The 15,608-nt window shown below is 42.0% G+C and overlaps 1 protein-coding gene across 1 annotated transcript in view; it reads left to right on the top strand.

Annotated features, from left to right (window-relative positions):
* The window catches only part of LOC140482605 (dynein light chain Tctex-type 1-like), an 82,872-nt gene that overhangs the window by 34,728 nt on the left and 32,536 nt on the right, over positions 1–15,608 (top strand). The gene's annotated exons all lie outside the window — the stretch shown is intronic.

The raw sequence follows: 15,608 nt of genomic DNA on the forward strand, positions 1-15,608 counted from the left end.
CTTTTGGCTCAACAAATCCACCTCCGAAGAATAACCCATCCCCCTCTGACAAATGCATCTAACACTATGGGCAATTTAGCATGGCCAGTTCACCTGACCGCATCTTTGGACTGTGGGAGGAAACTGGAGCACCCAGAGGAAACCTACACAGACATGGGGAGAATGTGCAAACTCAATACAGACAGTCACCCGAGGCTAGAATCGAACCTGGGACCCTGGTGCTGGGAGGCAGCAGTGCTAACCACTGAGCCACTGTGCTGCTGAAGAAGGATAGTTAATACAGGACTGAAGGTATTATATCTGGAAGCAAGCAGTATCAGGAATAAGGTAAGTGAGTTTGTAGGGTAGTTCAAAATTGGCAGCTATGATGTAGGGGGCATCACTGAGATGTGGCTGCAAGGGGATCCAGATTGGGAGCTGAATATAGAACGTGGAACATGGAACATTAAGGTGCAGTACACGCCATTCGGCCCTTGATATTGCGCCAACCTATGAAACAAATCTGAAGCCCATCCAACTACACTATTCCATTATCATTCATATGTTTATCCAATGACCATTTAATGCTATAAAGTTGGGGATTTTTCTGCTACTGTTGCAGGCAAGGCATTCCACGCCTTTGAATACTCAAGGGTATACATCCTATCAAAAAGATAGGCAGGTGGACATAGAAGGTGGAGTTGCCTTATTTAAATTAAATAAATAGTAAGAAACAAAGTAGGGTCAGATGGTGTAGAATCTGTGTGGGTACAATTAAGGAAAAGCCGAGGTAAAAACACCATAGTTGGAGTTATGTGCAGGCCTCCAAAAAGTAGTCAGGAGCTACGGCACCAGAAATGAAGGGGGGAGAATAGGAGAGCATTAGTGATAGGAGATTCAATGGTCATGAATGAGACTTTTGGACGGTATGTTGCCTCTCAGGTGCCAGGGTCAGGGATGTCTCAGACCAAGTCTACAAGATTCTTAAGGGGGTGGGTAAGCGAGCAGCCAGAAGTCGTGGTACATATCGGTACCAGTGACATAAGGGATGAGGACCTCAAAAGTGAATATAGGAAGTTAGTTTGGAAGCTAGAAGGCAGGACGAGCAAAGTAGTAATCTCAGGGTTGCTACTGGTGCCACGGGTTGGTGAGACTATGAACAGAGAGCGAATGCAGCTGAACACATGGCTGCAGAGCTGGTGTAGAAGTTCAAATAAGTAGATCATTAGGATACCTTCTGGGGAAAGTGGGACCTGTACAAGGAGGACAGGTTGCACCTGAACTGGAGTGGTACCAATATCCTGGGCAGGAAGTTTGCTAGAGCTCTTTCGGAATGTTTAAACTAGTTTGGCAGGGGGATGGAAACCATAGCTACGGATCAGAGGATGGGGTAGCTAGTAAACAGACAGATACAATAAGCAGACAGTCTGTGAGGAAGGATAGACAGTCAATAGGGCAAAGTTGCAGTCAGTGTGATGGGTTGAAGTGTGTTTATTTTGACGCAGGAAGTGTCAGGAATAACGGTGATGTACTTGGAGTATCGATCAGTACTTGGAACTACAGTGGTGTGGCCATTATGGAGACTTGGATATTACTAGGGTTGTTGGATGTTCCAAGGCTTACAGGTTTCAAAAGGAATAGGAAGGGAGGTAAAAGAGGCTGCAGAAACGCATGTTGTTAAGAAGGGTTTGTCTGCTGAGTCAGTATAGGTGGAAATTAGAAACAGGGAAGGAGCAGTCACTTTATTGGGAGTTTTCTATAGATGCCTCAGTAGCAAAGTGCCACAGAGGAGCAGATTGGGAGGCAGATTTTGGAAAGGTATAGAAGTAACAGGGTTGTCATAGTGTCATGGTTATCATGGGTGACTTCAACTTCCCTCATACTGATTGGAACCTCCTTAGTGGAAATAGTTTGGATGGAACGGATTTTGTCAGGTGCGTCCAGGAAGGATTCCTGACTCAATATGTACATAGACTGAGTAGAGGGGAGGCCAAAGTGGATTTGGTGCATAGCAACGAACTACGTCAATTGTCAGATCTCTTGGTGAGAGAGCATTTTGGTGATAGTGATCACAATTCCCTGATGGTCACCTGAAGATCTGAGGCCAAATGTCCTTAGCAGTCTGACTCAAGATTGGATATAGACAGACTCTAACCTCACACTTTTAATGCATTGTCCAAGCTGAGATATCGGATTTTTTTGTAAAACCTTAGTTATCTTGAGAATGTGACTTAAAAGAAGTTTAAGTATTAATGAACTCAAATCTGCAATCCATTCTAAAAGATGAAAGACTTAACAGCAATCTAGGTTTGTTCAATATATCATTTCAGTTGCATGACTCTAATCTTTTGCTAAAAATTCTGTGTAATATGATCTTGCTCCACAGCTAAGTGATGAAGGAGCAGCGCTCCGAAAGCTATTGCTTCCAAATAAACCTTTTGGATTATAACCTGGTGTTGTGTGATTTTTAACTAGAAAAGGCAAAGTTACAGTGATCATGGAGGATTTCAATATGTGGGTGGACTGGGAAAATCAGGTTGGTTGTGGATTGCAAGAAAAAAGGAATTTGTGAAATGTCTACAAATGGCTTTTTAAAGCAGCTTGTGGTGGAGCCTACGAGGGATAGGCAATAACTGGATTAGTGTTGTGCAGTGAGGCAGACTTAATAAGGGAGCTTAAGGTGAAGGAACCCTTAGGAGGCAGTGATCATAATATGATTGAATTAACTCTGCAATTTGAGACGGCGAAGATAGAATCAGAGGTAACAGTATTACAGCTGAATAAAGGCAGCTACTGAAACATGAAGCTTAGCAGAAAAGACAGTGGAACAGCAATGGCAGTTTTTCGAAGTAATTCAAGAAACACAGCAAAGATGCACCTCACTGAGAAAGAAGAATGGTACAGGGAGGATGAGGCAACCATGGCTGATTAGGGAAGTCAGGGATAGCGGAAAAGCAAAAGAGAAAGCATAAAATGTGGCAAGGACAGTGGTAAACCAGAGGATTAGGAAGCTTCCAAAGACCAACAGAAAGCAACAGTAATGAAATAAGGAGGGAGAAGATGTAACATGCGGGTAAGCTAGCCAGTAATATAAAGGAAGACTGTAAAAGTTTCTTTAGGTATGTAAAGGGCAAAAGAGAGGCAAAAGTGGACATTGGACCGCTGGAAAATGACGCTGAAGAGGTAGTAGTGGGGAACAAGGAAATGGTTGAGGAACTGAATAATTATTTTGTGTCAGTCTTCACGGTAGAAGATGTGTAATATCCCAAAAGTTGAAGAGAGTGAGAGCTGAGAATGGTGGCTATCATTGAGGAGAAAATGCTAGAAAAACTGAATGGCCTAAAGGTGGATAAATCAGCTGGACCAGATGGACTACACTCCAGAGTTGTCAGAGAGATAGCTGAAAAGATAGTGGAGGTGTTAGTGGTGATCTTTCAGGAATCACTAGAATGAGGTAGAATCCCAGAGGTCTGGAAAATCACTAATGTGACACCTCTGTTTAAAAAGGAAGTGAGCCAAAGAGGGAAAATTACAGACTGATTAGCCTCACCTCAGTCATGGGTAAGATCCTGGAATCCATCGTGGAAGATGAGATTTCTGAATACTTGGAAGTGTATGGTAAAGTAGGGCAAAGTCAGTATAGTTTCATCAAGGGGAGGTGATGCCTGATAAATCTGCTGGAATTCTTTGAGGACGTAACGAGCAGGTTAGACAAAGGAGAGCTAATGGATGTTATCCACTTGGACTTCAAGAATGCCATTGACAAGGTGCCCCTCAGGAGGCTGCTGAGTAAGATAAGGGCCCCTGGTGTCAAAAGCAAGGTGCTAGCAAGGACAGAAGCTTAGCTGTCTGACAGAAAGCAGAGAGTTCGGATAAAAGAGTCCTTCTCAGCTAGGTAGCCGGTGACAAATGGTATTTCACAAAGCTCAGTGTTGGGACCACAACTTTCCACTTTATACATTAATGATCTAGATGAAGTAACTGAGGGTATTCTGGCTAAGTTTGCAGATGATATAAAGATAGATAAAGGGATTGGTAGTATTGAGGAGGTGGGGAAGCTGCAGATGAATTTAGATAGATTAGGAGACTGGGCAAAGAAGTGGCAGATGGAGTACAATATGAGAAAGTGTGAGGTCATGCACTTTGGTGGGAAGCATAGAGGCATGAACTTTTTTTTAAGTAGGGAGAAAATTTAGAAGCTTGAAATGTAAAGAGACTTGGAAGTTCTAGTCCAGGATTCTCTCAAGATAAACTTGCAGGTTGAGTCAGTAGTTAGGAAGGCAAATACAGCAATGGCCTTTATTTTGAGAGGACTTGAATATAAAAGCAGGGATGTACATTTGAGGCCCTATAAAGCTCTGATCAGACCACATTCGGAGTATTGTGCACAGTTTGGGCCCCACATCTCAGGAAGGATGTACTGGCCCTAGAGCATGTTCAGAGGAAGTTCACAAGAATGGTCCCAGGAATGAAAAGATTAACAAATGAGAGATGATTGAGGACTCTCTGTTTATACTTGATGAAGTTTAGAAGCATGAGGTGGAACCTAATTGAAACATACAGAATACTGAATGGCCTGGACAGAGTAGATATTGGGAAGATGTTTCCATTGGTAGGAGAGGCAAGGATACTCTAAGGCTATGGTCTCCAGAGAAGGAAAGACCTTTCAGAATGTATTTAAGGAGGAACATTTCAGCCAGAGTGGTGATTCTATGGAATTCATTGCCACAGGAGACTGTGAAGGCAAGGACATAGAATATATTTAAGATGAAAATAGATAAGTTCTTGAATATCAAGCAGATCAAGGGTTCTGGGGAGAAAGTGGAAGAATGGGTTTGAGAAACTTACGAACCAAGCTTGAATGGCAGAGCAGACTTGATGAGATGAATGGACTAATTTCTGCTATTTCTTATGGTCTTAAGAGTTGAGTAGTTGCACTTCAATTGTACGGTGTGTTGGTAAGATCGTATCTGAAGTACTGTACTCAGTACTGGTTATGGAAGGCTGTTAATGCTTTGGTAGCAGTTCAAAGAAGGCAGTGCAAAACATTGGCTTTGCTTTCTCTCCACAGATACTGCCAGATCGGCTGAGTTTCTCCTGCTGTTTCTGTTTTTGTTTACCAATGGAATATTTGGAATGTGCGGAATGCCTTATTAAGGAATGCTAGATAGGCTAGACCTGTATCCTCTGGAGGTGACTTAATTGAATTGTCTAAAATTCTGGGGAGACTTGAACGGGTGAATGTTAAAAGCATGTTTCCTCTTGTAGGAGAATCAGGAGCTATTTTTAAAATAAGATGTTGCCCATTTAAGTCAAAGATGAGAAACTTTTTTTCTCTGAAGGTTGTTGCAAAACTTCTAAATATTTTTAAAGCAAAATAGATAGAATCTTGATTACAAAGGAGCTGTAAGGTTATTAGGGGTATGCAGCAATGTAGAGTTAAGATAAAATCTTAACTGTGATCTTATTGAATGGTGGAGCAGAATCGAAGGGCCCCTGTGCCATGCTTGTTTCTTGTTCATATTGTAATGATGCTGCTCCTTTAATAAGGTAAGTTGGGGGGATCTAAGATGGCGACGATCTGAGAAGATCACACTGCAGAGCTTCGCATCGACGGTCATTTAATCCACCCAGCCCAGGTCATCAGGATTTCTTGGGGCGTTGGAAAGATTGTGGAGCCCCAAGAAACATTTAAAAATTGACTTACCTGTATTTTCAGCTGTCCAGAAATGCCTAAAAAGGGAGGAGGCACATCTGAAGCCGGGCCTGCAGCTCAGCCTGCAGCAACCTCAGAGCCGATTACTCTCCAGGACCTGGTGAACCAGCTCTCGAAATCTCGCGAGATGTTGGGGAAACAGATTGAAGAGAAGCTGGCTCCAGTCTCTCTCATGCCGCATAAGCATGAGCAGCAGCTGGGAGACCTGGAGAAGAGGACGGATAAGGTGGAGCACAGGGTCACAGTGGTGGAAGCTGATGCCAGTTCATTCAAGGAAGAGATCCAAGCCCTGAAGACGCAGGTTCGTAATTTGCGTAACCAAGTGGATGATCTTGAAAACAGGGGCAGGAGAAAAAACATTCGGATCATCGGCCTGCCTGAGGGTAAGGAAGGTGAGTGGCCTGTGGAATTTGTTGAAGATTGGCTTCCGAAATTCCTTGACTTGGAGACTGGCATGAGAGGATTGAAGATAGGGCTCACCGGGTCGCAGCACGGATGTCGGGTCTGGGTCAAAGCCCTCGTCCTTTCCTGGTGCAGTTCCATCATTACCGGGATAAGGAGAGAGTCATGGAGGCCTCCAGACTCCAGGGGAAGGATCCAAAGGCCCTAATTTACAAGGGGTCTAAGATCATGTTTTTTCAGGACTTTTCAGCGGCGGTGATCCAGAAACGAAAATCATATGATGGTGTCAAGAGAAGATTGAAGGAGCTTGGGATTCAGTACTCCCTGAGATATCTGGCAGTGCTTCAGATCACCTTAGATGGATCCATGCATCTCTTTGACACATCGGAAATGGCAAGAGACTTTGTGGACAAACTAACCTAATTTAAACAATTGTAGTATGTATAAATATTGTTGCTTGGGTATACATTTATCATTCTGTAAAAGAAATGGAGGAAATCCAGTTGGAGCTTTGTTTTTCCCCTTTTTTTCCCTCTATTGATAATAATTTGGTTCAAACTATGGCGGTGGTTAAGATGTACATTTTAAATTTCTAATTTAGTACATACCAAGGGATGGGTGGGGTATTTATTCCCCTTTTTCTTAATAAAAGAATGTTTTTTTATTCATATTGATATTCTATGGGGTGTTTATTCTTTTTAGCTTGTGCTTGCGATGCGGCTCTAGCTAGGAGAAGTGAAGGTGTTGAGATGGTTAGATGCCTATTTATGGGCAGTTCGGGATGGGTAGTTTCCCCCTCCGGGCGGGGGGATGGGAGTCGTATTGGCACTTTATCTGTTGGTTTGTTTTCTGGTTTTTGTTGTTTTTTAATTTTTAATAATGTTTGTTAAATGTAGTGGTTTTAATTTATGTAGTTTTTATATTTGGTGGACCATGCAACACTAAGGCTCAGCAATTTGTGGTTCGGGTTCCTCCTCTCTGGAATTTAAATGGAATTGCAGAAGATTATGGCTAATGATTTGATTAAATGGTGTACATGGAATATCAAGGGAAGTCACTCACCAATTAAGAGGAAGAAGGTACTCTTGAGTCTTAGAAAGGAGAAGATGGATATTGCTTTGTTACAGGAGACGTATTTGGACGACAAGGAGCATCTGAAATTACAGCAGAATGGCTTCGACTGAGTTTTTATTTCATCATTTAATATCAGAAATAGGGGAGTGGCTATATTGGTATGGAAAAATCTCTCATTTAAATTGTTGGAATGTGTTAAAGACACATACGGGAGGTTTGTAATTCTTAAAGCCTTGATAAATGGGGAAGAATATAGCATTTTAAATGTTTATTGTCCCCCAGCTCATCCTCTTAAATTCTTGGTAGATGCTTTTTCTAAACTGATAAGTCTCAAGTCTCGGCACATAGGGGGAGATTTTAGCTACCTCATGGACCCCGCAGTAGACAGGTTGCCTAAAGGTCCCTCGATACGCTCTGCACAGACTAAACAGTTATTGGGTCTGTTTGGGGAATTATGGGTGGTGGACATCTGGAGGTGTCTCCACCGTACAGGTAGAGATTTCACGTTTTTCTCCAATCCACACAGATGTCACACGAGGATTGATTTTTTTCTGACCCCTGCGGTAGTCCTGGATATGGTGGCATCCTGTACGATTGGTAATATTGCCATCTCTGATCATGCTCCAGTGCACCTCATGATTAAAATTAAGGATATTACAGTGGATTCAAGGTACTGGCAAATGGACCCCTTTATTCTCATGGACAGCAAGTTTGTGGAGTATTTCTCTAGGGAATTTTGGGCATTCCTAGACATCAGCATAGGCTCGGTTGATAGCTCATCTGTTCTCTGGGAAATTGCCAAAGCTTATGCCAGAGGGTTAGTTATTTCATATTCCACAAGTAGGAAGCGGTAGAAGGGTGAGCAGCAACGTCTCCTTGAAGCACGGTTGAAGGCAGCCAAGAAAGCCTATTTTGACAGACCCTTGTTGGTCAAACTACAGAGGATTACGGCACTGCGGTCTACACTAAATTCCTTGCTCACTCAGACGGCAAAGAAGGAGTTGGCTTTTGCAAAGCAAAGGTTATACGAGCATGGTGACAAGCCAGGCAAATACTTAGCATGTCTTGCCAGAAAGAGAAGTGCCTCACAAACCCTTACAGTGATTAGGGAAGGGTCTGGGAACCTAACATGTGATTCTAAAAAGATTAATGTGGCGTTCCAGCAATTCTACTCTAAGTTATATCAGTCTGAGAATTGTGAGGAGGGGCAGGTCAAAATGGAATCCTTTTTTAGAGATCTGAAGTTCCCGGGTGTGACTCCCGAACAACAGTCCTTTCTCAATGCCCTGTTATCAGAGCAAGAAGTGCAGGAAGCTGTGAGGCAGCTTCAGAGTGGAAAGGCGCCCGGTCCTGATGGACTTCCCAGTGAATTCTATAAGGAATTTATAAGTATACTGTCAGGCCCGATGCTGAATATGTTTAATGATTCATACAGTCATGTTTGTCTCTCACCATCTCTGAGAGAGGCTAATATTTCACTTATCCTTAAAAGGGGAGGATCCGGAAGACTGTGCTTCATATAGGCCCATCTCGCTCTTAAATGTGGACTGTAAGATCCTCTCTAAGGCTCTTGCGTTAAGGCTGGAGACTGTGTTTGTTATCCTCTATTATTAAAGAGGATCAGACGGGCTTCATAAAGGGTCGCAGATCCTCCAATAACGTTAGGAGGCTGCTAAATGTAATTTAAGTATGCCAATAGCAGGCAATACAGGGATTGGTGATTTCTTTAAATGCAGAGAAGGCATTTGACTGAGTTGAGTGGCTGTACCTTTTCTATACTCTAGACTGGTTTGGTCTGGGAGAGGTTTCCTTAAGATGGATAAAGGTTCTCTACAGTGTACCTCTCACTGCGGTCATTACCAACGGGGTATGATCAAGCAATTTTAATATTTCTTGGGGCAGCCGGCAGGGCTGTCCCCTTTCACCATTACTTTTTATATTGGTGATTGAACCGTTGGCAGAGGCCATTCGTAGGGATCTCAATATATCAGCTCCAGAAGTGGGGTCAAAATTACATAAGATCTCGCTGTATGCAGATGATGTTCTAATTTTCTTGACAAATCCAGCAGTCTCATACAATGCATTCACGCGTTTGGCGCTTTTTCAGGGTATAAGATTAATTTTGCTAAATCAGAGGCTATGCCTATGGGTGGTCTTAAGAAAGAGTTGGCTCTTGAGAGTGACTATATATTCCCATTTAAGTGGTCACAGGGGGGTTTTGTGTATTTGGGCATATTCATTACTCCAGTTCTGGATTGGCTATTCAAAGCCAATTTTACTCAATTATTTGAAAAAATTAAATAAGATCTCCAAAGATGGGAGGCACTTCCAGTCTCATGGTTGGGTCAGATAGCGCTTATTAAGATGAACATTCTCCTTCGTTTGCTATACCCTATACGGATGCTCCCCTGATTTTCAATAAACAAACACTCAGGAGACTGAACAGTTGGTTCAGCTCCTTTATCTGGCACCGTAAATGGCCCCTCATTAAATTAGCCAAACTGCAGTTGCCTCACAGATTGGGGGGAGTAGACCTTCCGGACATTAAAAATGACCAATTAAGCTCACTTTTGACCTAAGTAAGTGATTGGGCTTGTGGGGACGCTCTTTCAATACGGCCAGATATCGAAGTCTCCCAGGCAAGGTGCCCCCTTACCAGTTTGCTGTTTTTGGACAAAGTGAGCACAGTTAGGGAATATTGCCATAACCCAATAGTCATCAATACTGTTAAAGCATGGATGGCAATTCGGCAGAGGGAAGGTAATATTAGCAAAACATCTTTGTTTACACCTTTAGAGGGTATGTCGAGTTTTCAACCAGTTTGATAGATTCAGGATTTAAATGTTGGGCAGCTAGGGAGGATCCAGTATCTTGCATGGGTGATTTATTTGAGGGAGATGTAATGATGTCCTTCGATCAGTTAGTACGGAAGTACAAGTTACCTATTAGAGACCTCTTTTGCTTTTTTCAAGTTAGGGATTTTATTCAAAAAAAGACCCCACTTTTGACTGATCCCTACAAATCTGACATAAAGGGGTACTAAGGGCTAAGAGTACACTCTCTGTCAGTACTCTATATCACCAATTGGGGGGCACCACCTCAGATGAGTCTGATCGACTCTGCAAGACGTGGGAGAGAGAGCCGGGTGCTGAAGTTTCTGCAGAGGCATGGGAGGATATTTGGGAGAATGCAAGGAAGATATCAATTTGTAATAGGACCCATGCTTTACAGTTGAAGATTCTCCACAGGGTCCTCTGAGCCCCAGACCATTTGTCAAAATTTAAACCAGGGGTATCTTCAGCTTGTCCCTAGTGCAAGGTCTCTACGGGTACTCTTACCCATTGTCTTTGGTCTTGTGACAGGCTTCAAACATATTGGAACGCTGTGGTGGGTGCAATGGAGAGGATTTTAGGTGTAGGGGTGGAGAAGGACCCTATTTTGCTCCTTTTGGGCCTACCCATTGTATTCCCTGCAGACTCGCATAAGAAAAAACGTTTCAATATTCTTACATTCTGTGCAAGGAAGAATATCTTGTTAGGTTGGATATCAGAAAACCCCCCAGGCCTGTCGGGTTGGCGGAAGATTGTTATGGAGCATATTCTTCTGGATTTTTTCACAGATATGGTACACCACAAAACTGAGAATTTTTACAAGACTTGGCAACCCTTTTTGAAATACCTGGACACAGATTTATCTGCTACACTAATAAGGGCTTTCATATAGCCGTAACGATTGTGTTTCATGAGTCCAGTATCCAGGGAGGAGGAACTGTGAATATATGAGTGTTTTGTTTGGCTGGGATGAGTTATTACTATTTATTTGTTTGTTGTTAGGTATTTATTTAGTTAGTTAAATAGCTAGTTTAGGTTTTTTTAAAATTCTATACTTCTCTATATATGTTTATACATTCGTATAGGAGGGTTGGTTGGGGAATTTTTTTTATTATTTGAGTTTAGTTTTGTACTATTTTTGTACTGTTTTGAATTGCATTGTTTTGTATTTGTAATATATTTAAAAATCTATTTTTCCTTAATAAAAATATATTAAAAAAAGGTATGTTGTCCTTGGCTTTTTTTTCCCAGAGAGGTCGTAAAAGATACAGACTTCGCAAAGTCTAAGTTTGAAGAGTTTTAGGGCCAGTTTGATTATAGCAAACAGATACTGCCTCGGTAAGAGGCTTTTTTGTTTTAAAAAAAATTAATCCATTGAAAGAGGAGTGGCCAGCTCTTCAAGCTCAGCTTTTCTCTGGTTTGATATGGTTTTGGCAGTCTGGTTACTCACTGAAAGTAGTAGAGTTTGAGGATGCTGGTCCAAGAAACAGTGACCTGGAAGAGGGTGTTTTCTCTCTATCCCTCTCACTCTCCTGTAAGACCCTGTGTTTGACGTTACCTTTTGTGCCAAGAGATGTTTACAGTGATTGTCACAAGTATTTGGAATAGCATCACTAAATTGGTATAATCTGTTGGGTTTTAGAATAAGTTATTCAGTATTCTGATCTCTTTTATTTATGTTTCAGTTGGTAATCTTGTTTATTCAGTTGCATCTCTCCTGGAATACCTACTGTATATCTACTTAAAACAACATACAAAGTTAGGGTTGGGCTACTTTCTTGAAATATTTTGAGGGGGTCTGGCCTGGTCCATGGCAATATATTATGTAAGTAGGCAGAAGGCATGGCTGAATTCGTTAACTTTGCATCTGTTGTTACCAAAGAAAGAAATACTGAAGGAATCATAGGGTTGTAGAGATGTACAACACGGAAACAGACCCTTCAGTCCAACTCGTCCATGTTGACCAGATATCCTAACCCAATCTAGTCCCATCTGCCAGCTCCCGGCCCATATCCCTCCAAAGCCTTCATGTTCATTTACCCATCCAGATGCCTTAAATGTTGCAATTGTATGAGCCTCCGCTGCTTCCTCTGGCAGCCCATTGACTCATGCGCCAACCACTGTTTGAAAAATTTGCCCCTTAGGTCTCTTATTATTTCCTCTCTCATCCTAAACCTACACCCTCTAGCTCCGGATTCCCCCACTCCAGGAAAAAGACCTTGTCTATTTACCCTGTCCATGCCCCTCATGATTTTATAAACCTTTATAAATTCAGCCCTCAGCTTCCGATGACCCAGGGAAAACAGCCTCAGCCTATTCAACCTCTCCCTATAACTAAAACTTCCAACCCTGGCAACATTCTTGTAAATCTTTTCTGAACCCTTTCAAGTTTCAAAACATCCTTCCAGTAGGAAGGAGACCAGAATTGCATGCAATATTCCAAAAGTGGCCTACCCAATGTTCTGTACAGCCACAACATGACCTCCCAACTCCTGTACTCAATAGTCTGACCAATAAAGGAAAGCATACCAAACACCTTCTTCACTATCCTATTTACCTGTGACTCTACTTTCAAAGAGCTATGAACCTGCACTCTGAGGTCTGTTTGTTTAGCAGCACTCCCTAGGATCTTACCAATAAGTGTATAAGTCTTGTTCTGATTTGCTTTCCCAAAATGCAGCACCTTATTATTTATCTAACTTAAACTCTATCTGCCACCCCTTAGCCCATTGGCCCATTTGGTCAAGATCCCATTGTAATCCAAGGTAACCTTCGCTGTCCACTACACCTCCAATTTTGGTGTCATTTGCAAACTTACTAACTGTACATCTTATGCTCATATCCAAATCATTTATATAAATGACAAAAGATAGTGGATCCATCACCGATCTTTGTGGCACTCCACTGGTCACAGGCCTCCAGTCTGAAAAACAACCTTCCACAACCACCCTCTTGTCTTCTATCTTTGAGCCCAGCTCTGTGTCCAGATAGCTAGTTCTCCCTCTATTCCATGAGATCGGTAATGGAGACTTCGGTGGGGTAAAAAAATGAGTGTAAGAAAACAAAAAAATAATTTAAGGCAGGCTAAGCATAAGATTTGCTGTAACTGGTTGAGGTATATCCAAGAGTCAGGACAGAAGTAAAGGTGGAAATTGTTTTGTCACTGGTCAAAATATTCCAATCCTCCTCAGATACAGGAATGCTGCCAGAGTAATGCTGAATTGCAAATTTGAAAAACAGAATGTAAGGTTAAACCTAGCAGTTACATTCTTCTTTATCTTGATGATATGAAGTTTTTAGAATTGATAGCCTTGAACAAATTTAACAGTAACTTGCATAAAGATGAATGAATTTAGGAGAGCCAGGACAGATTTATTAAGTGTAAACCACTTTTAACTAATTTGATTGGAGATTTTTAATGAATGGATGGTGAATGTTGAGAGTAAAGGTTGAGACCTACCTCAGCTTTGCATTTTATGGTCTTAAGATTGGTGTGGACTGCACGAGCATCCAAAAGACCTTTGATAAACTGCCACATAACAAGTTTGCCAGTAAAGTTAAAGCCTATGAAATAAGAGACAAGGCTGCTTGGATGAAAAGCTAGCAAATGACAGGAAACAGAATAATAAAGATAGATTGATAGAGATTCATGGCACAAGAAAGGAGCCTTTAGTCAATCTCTTCTGCACCAGACTAAAACAGCCACCTAACTCTTCCAATTCCAGCACTTGGCCACAGACCTTATGTACACTGGCATCACAAGTGAATATCTAAATATTACTTGGTGTCACAGTGAATAAGGTTGTGTTTTGGATTGGGAGGTGTTGGCTGCTTGAGAAAAATCAGCTTAGTTGGCATTTGTATGGCAGGGGTGTGCTGCGGGTCAGTGTCATGTGAAGCAGACTTGGGGCTTGGCAGCAGGAAATATGTAGCAAGTTGCTGCTGGCCAAGCGGTTTAAATCAGGAAATGTTATTACAGATGAAGAGTCAGTTAGGAAATTCACTTCTAAACTATTTAACATTTTAATTAATTGATTAAAATGGAGAATGCTGGGCAGGTGATGTGTTGCTCCTGTAATTTGTGGAGCTAATGGGTGCCAGTGCAATTCACACTGACTACATCTGCAGAAACGTTTGGCTGCTTGAGGAATGTCTGCTCAGAGTTGTTGAACCTGAGTCCAAGCTGCGAAAAGTCCATTACTTCATGCACTGGGAGAATTACCTGGACTCTGTTTCAGAAGATAGTTACAAACCTTAGGTTAATTGTATGAAATTTGGTCCGTGAACAGGAGTGAGGCTAGTGTTGGGATCCAGAATTTAGATTTGGAGCTACATTGACCAGTGTCCTTGTTCAATAGGTACAAGGCTCATATTCCCAGTGTAGACAAGGGCAGAGACTAAATGTAGTTCGAGTGAACTGATCAAAGCACTATGGTAGTGCCATTGAACTGGATGGAGAAAAGAGAAATATTGTAGTAGTAATAGAGTCAAGGAACATAGAAGTAGAAGTTCGGTCCATCATATCTGTGACCAATCTATTAATGCTCATTCCACTTCCCGGCATTTGGCCCATAGCCTTGAGTGTTATGGCATTTTAAGTGCTCATCCAAGTACTTAGAGTCAATGAGTCATAGCGTTATAAAGCACAGAAACAGACCCTTCAGTCCAACTCATCCATGCCAACCAGACGTCCCAATCTGACCTAGTTCCATTTGCCAGCATTTGGCCTATGTTCCTCTAAACTCTTCGTATTTGTATACCCATCCAGATGCCTTTTAAATGTGGCAATTGTATCCACCTCCACTACTACCTGTGGCAGCTCATTCCACACTTGCACTACCCTGTGCGTTAAAAAGGTACCCCTCAGGTCCTTTTGCAATCTTTCCTCTTTCACCTTAAACTGATGTCCTCTAGTTTTGGACTTCCCAACCTTAGGAAAAAGACCTTGGCTATTCACCCTATCTATGCCCCTGATGATTTTATAAACCTCTATAAGGTCACCCCTCAGCCTCCAAAGTTCCATGGAAAACAGCTCTAGCCTACTCAGCCTCTACCTATAGCTCAAATCGTCCAGTCTTGGCAACATCCTAGTAAATCTTTTCTGCACCCTCTCAAGTTTAACAACATCCTTCCTTTGAAAGGGTGACCAGAATTGTATGCAGTATTCTAAAAGTGGCATCACCAATATCCTGTATAGCCACAACATGACGTCCCAACTCGAATATTCAATGTTATGACCAATATGATCAAGCATGCTAAGCGCCTTCTTTACCACTCTGTGTATTTGCAACTCCAATTTCAAGGAATTATGCACTTGCACCCCTAAGCCTCTGTTTGGCAATACTCCCCAAGACCTACTCTATAAGTACTACCTTGGTTCACCTTACCAAAGGTAACACTTTTGCATTTATCTAAATTCCACTACATCTGCCACTTATTGGCCCATTGGCCCATCTGATCAATGTCCCATTGTACTCTTGAGATAATCTTCACTGATCACTACACCATCTATTTGGTGTCACCAGCAAACTTAGTAACTGTACCTCCTATATTCACATCCAAATCAGTTATATAAAATGATGAAAAGTAGGACACCCAGCACTGAT

Source organism: Chiloscyllium punctatum, chromosome 11, assembly GCF_047496795.1.
Source record: "Chiloscyllium punctatum isolate Juve2018m chromosome 11, sChiPun1.3, whole genome shotgun sequence".
NCBI classification, from domain to species: Eukaryota; Metazoa; Chordata; class Chondrichthyes; order Orectolobiformes; family Hemiscylliidae; genus Chiloscyllium; species Chiloscyllium punctatum.